The sequence below is a fragment of the Schistocerca nitens genome, chromosome 2, assembly GCF_023898315.1.
Source record: "Schistocerca nitens isolate TAMUIC-IGC-003100 chromosome 2, iqSchNite1.1, whole genome shotgun sequence".
NCBI lineage: Eukaryota > Metazoa > Arthropoda > Insecta > Orthoptera > Acrididae > Schistocerca > Schistocerca nitens.
The window spans coordinates 863239278-863245277 of record NC_064615.1 but is presented as its reverse complement, the minus strand read 5'-3'; positions in this window follow the sequence as shown (position 1 = coordinate 863245277).

Sequence of the window (6000 nt, the reverse complement as noted above, 5' to 3'; positions counted from 1 at the left end):
CGTTCTGAAGTATATCAAACTGAAATCTGTATATATTTTTGAATGTAAACCTAGTTTCACAGTGACTCAGCCATCAATCTCGTCTATCTGCGGTTTGGCGCAAACCTGATCATATTCTCCTGAAGTACTTGCATGTTCTTAGCAGGCTTTTATTTACAGTTGCTGTAGTCAAAAGACCTAGCCTCAGTACTCTCCTGCAATGTGTGTATTGGTACATACGAAAAGCCAAGGATAACTGCTGTAAGCGCCCGCAGAAGATGTATTTTGCTACGCCAGAAGGCGAAAACAAACGATAAAGACCGCATTCAATTTTTTGTCACCTTATGTCTTGAGTTCTCGTGTAGAGAGGACGTGTTTAGATATGAGATGCGTGTAGTAGCTTTCACGGTATCTGAATAATAATTTCTCTCAGTGCAAAAATATAAAGCCTTTTTATTTTCTTCCTCACACCACGAAAACGCCATGTCACATCTGCTGCCTGTATATGAGGAAGAAGTCCGATAAAAGAAAATTACATTACTTGCACGGTCAAGAATAAGAAGTTTTGCGGCGTCGGAAGAAGAAGCACCTAACAGAAGTGTGTAAATCTCGACAACATGGACGTAAGTTCAACTTAATACGGACTCAGAGGAGAGAAGATATAAAGTTACAGAATTTGGCCAGTAATTGAAAAACAAAATAATTGACTTCTGGTTACAAAAAAAATTAACTTATTTATTTAGGTATTTTTATTATTTCTAAAAAAACATTTGCACACGTGTTTGTCTTTCCTGACCACTGCTGCACCGCTAGGTCGTAAGCAAGGCATATCCTCGCATGACGACCACTGCAGGTAAACACGCGAGACCACACAGAGTGTGATATTGATATGTCCATCCCTCATGCCTTGAATACTTGATGACAGGCTGACCTATAGCGTAGCCCGAGGTCTAGGTCAGGTTGGAAAGTTGTGTGTTTTAAGGTTGATGATGTGCAAATAAAAATAGTGGGAAGTACTGATTTTACAGTTAAAAGTTGACATTGGGAACAGTATCAATGCAATATTTGAAAGTACAGACAAATGTTTAACTGCACATTGTACTGCAGGAAAAAAATATCTGTCCTGTGCATATATTTGTTAAACATTTGATAAAAGTTACATAGCAGACACCAGATTGCAGTTTTAGTTGTTTGTGTACGATATATGTCTGCAATCTAAGTCAAAATATTCATTGGAGCCATATCCGTTTGTTTTCTGAAATTACCCTGCAGTTTCAGCTTTTATGATGAAAAGTGTGTTTAAATATGTCAAGAAAATTCCAGGCTACGCTATAGGTCTATCTATTGGCACAACCGTTTTTGGCATTCATATTCCTTGGCTGCATCAATTCTCAACCAAATTGTGACGATCAGCTGATCGCGCTGCAGAAAGCGCGATCTCCGCAGTCGCCACAGAGTACCAAATTTTTCTCAGAGCAAATTAGTTTCTTGGTTCATTTCATCAACCATAAGTCTTTAATACATCCACATTATGAGACACAAGGTTCTTAGAACGAAGTACGGAAGTAGTTCAACAGGTGGTTTTTTTTTACTTTATTGTTATTTTAAAACCTGTACAACAGGTAGGCTGTCAGCAGCATTCTACGCTGCTCTTCAGCCATATAATACACAATGAGAAAAAACAGGAAGAATACACATAAGTTACAGAACGGTGGGCAATAAAACGGTAGACACATAAGGACAAACAGGGAGCCGTTCACACTCGACGATAAACCACATGGCAAACTGTTGATACGACGCACAAACACTGAAGATGGCGATGGCACAGGTGAACGATGAAGTGCGAGGGTGATCACTGAACACTAAACACGACGGCACACACGAGACACTAATGGCGATGATCTCCGGCGCGCGAAAGTCCACGTAGCGTGTGCGAGTCCGGGGACCTGCCAAGAAAGGAGGAGGGGGGGTGGGAGAGGGAGAGGGGAGAGCAGAGATGCCATGGGCAGAGGAGATAGGTGGAAAGGAGGATTGGGGAGGGGAAGCCCAGGGGAAGAGGGATGGAGGAAGAGGGATGGGGGGAAAAGGGAGAGAAAAGGGAGGGAGGGTGCCTAAAGGAAATGACACAGGAACTGGGGGGGGAGGATCAAAGTTGATAGGAGGGGTAGATGGAGGGGAGGAGGACATCATCAGGGAGGGGGAGCTGGCGGAAGCCATCTTGGAGAGTGTAAGGAGGGTGGAGAGATGGAGACCGGGTGGGACGTGGGAATACAGGCGCGGCAGCGGGCGGGGGTGGGAGAGGATGGGTGAGACAAGCGGATGAGGAGGATCGAGTTTGCGGGAGGTGTACAGGATCCGTATCCTTTCAAGGAAAAGGAGGAGGTAGGGGAAGGGGATGAGATCATACAGGATCCGCGTGGGGGAGGGGAGACGGATGCGATAGGCGAGGCGGAGAGCATGACGTTCAAGGATTTGGAGGGATTTATAAAAGGTAGGGGGGGGGGCGGAGATACAGGCCGGATGGGCGTAACAAAGGATAGGGCGGATGAGAGATTTATAGGTGTGGAGGATGGTGGAGGGGTCCAGACCCCACGTACAGCCAGAAAGGAGCTTGAGGAGACTGAGTCGGGAGTGTGCCTTGGCTTGGATTGTCCGGAGATGGGGAGTCCAGGAGAGGCGACGGTCAAGGATGACGCCAAGGTACTTAAGGGTGGGAGTGAGGGCGATAGGACGGCCATAGATGGTGAGATAGAAATCAAGGAGGCGGAAGGAAGGGGTGGTTTTGCCTACAATGATCGCCTGGGTTTTGGAGGGATTGACCTTGAGCAACCACTGGTTGCACCAAGTGGTGAACCGGTCAAGATGGGATTGGAGAAGGTGTTGGGAGCGCTGCAGGGTGGGGGCAAGGGCAAGGAGGCCGGTTTCATCAGCAAACTGGAGGAGGTGGACGGGGAGTGACGGCGGCGGCATATCCGCCGTATACAAAAGGTACAGAAGGGGGGAGAGGACGGAGCCTTGGGGCACACCGGTGGAGGGGAAAAAGGTGTAGGAGTCGGTGTTATGGATGGTGACGTAGGAAGGACAGTGGGAGAGAAAGGAGCCGATCAGACGGACGTAGTTAATGGGAAGGGCGAAGGTTTGGAGCTTGAAGAGGAGACCAGAATGCCATACGCGATCATAAGCTCGTTCGAGGTCCAGGGAGAGGAAGATTGCGGAGCGACGGGAATTAAGCTGGTCGGAAAGGAGATGAGTGAGGTGAACGAGGAACGAAAAAATGGCTGACATCGAAATAAGTGTCCAAGGAATAGAAAAGCAACTGGAATCACTCAACAGAGGAAAGTCCACTGGACCTGACGGGATACCAATTCGATTCTACACAGAGTACGCGAAAGAACTTGCGCCCCTTCTAACAGCCGTGTACCGCAAGTCTCTAGAGGAACGGAGGTTTCCAAATGATTGGAAAAGAGCACAGGTAGTCCCAGTCTTCAAGAAGGGTCGTCGAGCAGATGCGCAAAACTATAGACCTATATCTCTCACATCGATCTGTTGTAGAATTTTAGAACATGTTTTATGCTCGAGTATCATGTCGTTTTTGGAAACCCAGAATCCACTATGTAGGAATCAATATGGATTCCGGAAACAGCGATCGTGTGAGACCCAACTCGCTTTATTTGTTTATGAGACCCAGAAAATATTAGATACAGGCTCCCAGGTAGATGCTATTTTTCTTGACTTCCGGAAGGCGTTTGATACAGTTCCACACTGTCGCCTGATAAACAAAGTAAGAGCTTACGGAATATCAGACCAGCTGTGTGGCTGGACTGAAGAGTTTTTAGCAAACAGAACACAGCATGTTGTTATCAATGGAGAGACGTCTACAGACTTTAAAGTAACCTCTGGCGTGCCACAGGGGAGTGTTATGGGACCATTGCTTTTCACAATATACAGGGTGTTTCAAAAATGACCGGTATATTTGAAACGGCAATAAAAACTAAACGAGCAGCGATAGAAATACACCGTTTGTTGCAATATGCTTGAGACAACAGTACATTTTCAGGCGGACAAACTTTCGAAATTACAGTAGTTACAATTTTCAACAACAGATGGCGCTGCAAGTGATGTGAAGACAACGCAGTCTGTGGGTGCGCCATTCTGTACGTCATCTTTCTGCTGTAAGCGTGTGCTGCTCACAACGTGCACGTGTGCTGTAGACAACATGGTTTATTCCTTAGAACAGAGGATTTTTCTGGTGTTGGAATTCCACCGCCTAGATCCCAGTGTTGTTGCAACAAGACGAAGTTTTCAACGGAGGTTTAATGTAACCAAAGGACCGAAAAGCGATACAATAAAGGATCTGTATGAAAAATTTCAACGGACTGGGAACGTGACGGATGAACGTGCTGGAAAGGTAGGGCGACCGCGTACGGCAACCACAGAGGGCAACGCGCAGCTAGTGCAGCAGGTGATCCAACAGCAGCCTCGGGTTTCCGTTCGCCGTGTTGCAGCTGCGGTCCAAATGACGCCAACGTCCACGTATCGTCTCATGCGCCAGAGTTTACACCTCTATCCATACAAAATTCAAACGCGGCAACCCCTCAGCGCCGCTACCATTGCTGCACGAGAGACATTCGCTAACGATATAGTGCACAGGATTGATGACGGCGATATGCATGTGGGCAGCATTTGGTTTACTGACGAAGCTTATTTTTACCTGGACGGCTTCGTCAATAAACAGAACTGGCGCATATGGGGAACCGAAAAGCCCCATGTTGCAGTCCCATCGTCCCTGCATCCTCAAAAAGTACTGGGCTGGGCCGCCATTTCTTCCAAAGGAATCATTGGCCCATTTTTCAGATCCGAAACGGTTACTGCATCACGCTATCTGGACATTCTTCGTGAATTTGTGGCGGTACAAACTGCCTCAGACGACACTGCGAACACCTCGTGGTTTATGCAAGATGGTGCCCGGCCACATCGCAAGGCCGACGTCTTTAATTTCCTGAATGAATATTTCGATGATCGTGTGATTGCTTTGGGCTATCCGAAACATACAGGAGGCGGCGTGGATTGGCCTCCCTATTCGCCAGACATGAACCCCTGTGACTTCTTTCTGTGGGGACACTTGAAAGACCAGGTGTACCGCCAGAATCCAGAAACAATTGAACAGCTGAAGCAGTACATCTCATCTGCATGTGAAGCCATTCCGCCAGACACGTTGTCAAAGGTTTCGTGTAATTTCATTCAGAGACTACGCCATATTATTGCTACGCATGGTGGATATGTGGAAACTATCGTACTATAGAGTTTCCCAGACCGCAGCGCCATCTGTTGTTGAAAATTGGAACTACTGTAATTTCGAAAGTTTGTCTGCCTGAAAATGTACTGTTGTCCCAAGCATTTTGCAACAAACGGTGTATTTCTATCGCTGCTCGTTTAGTTTTTATTGCCGTTTCAAATATACCGGTCATTTTTGAAACACCCTGTATATAAATGACCTAGTAGACAGTGTCGGAAGTTCCATGCGGCTTTTCGCGGATGATGCTGTAGTATACAGAGAAGTTGCAGCATTAGAAAATTGTAGCGAAATGCAGGAAGATCTGCAGCGGATAGGCACTTGGTGCAGGGAGTGGCAACTGTCCCTTAACATAGACAAATGTAATGTATTGCGAATACATAGAAGGAAGGATCCTTTATTGTATGATTATATGATAGCGGAGCAAACACTGGTAGCAGTTACTTCTGTAAAATATCTGGGAGTATGCGTGCGGAACGATTTGAAGTGGAATGAAAATGGTTCAAATGGCTCTGAGCACTATGGGACTCAACTGCTGTGGTTATCAGTCCCCTAGAACTTAGAACTTCTTAAACCTAACTAACCTAAGGACATCACACACATCCATGCCCGAGGCAGGATTCGAACCTGCGACCGTAGCAGTCCCACGGTTCCGGACTGCGCGCCTAGAACCGCGAGACCACCGCGGCCGGCCGAAGTGGAATGATCGTATAAAATTAATTGTTGGT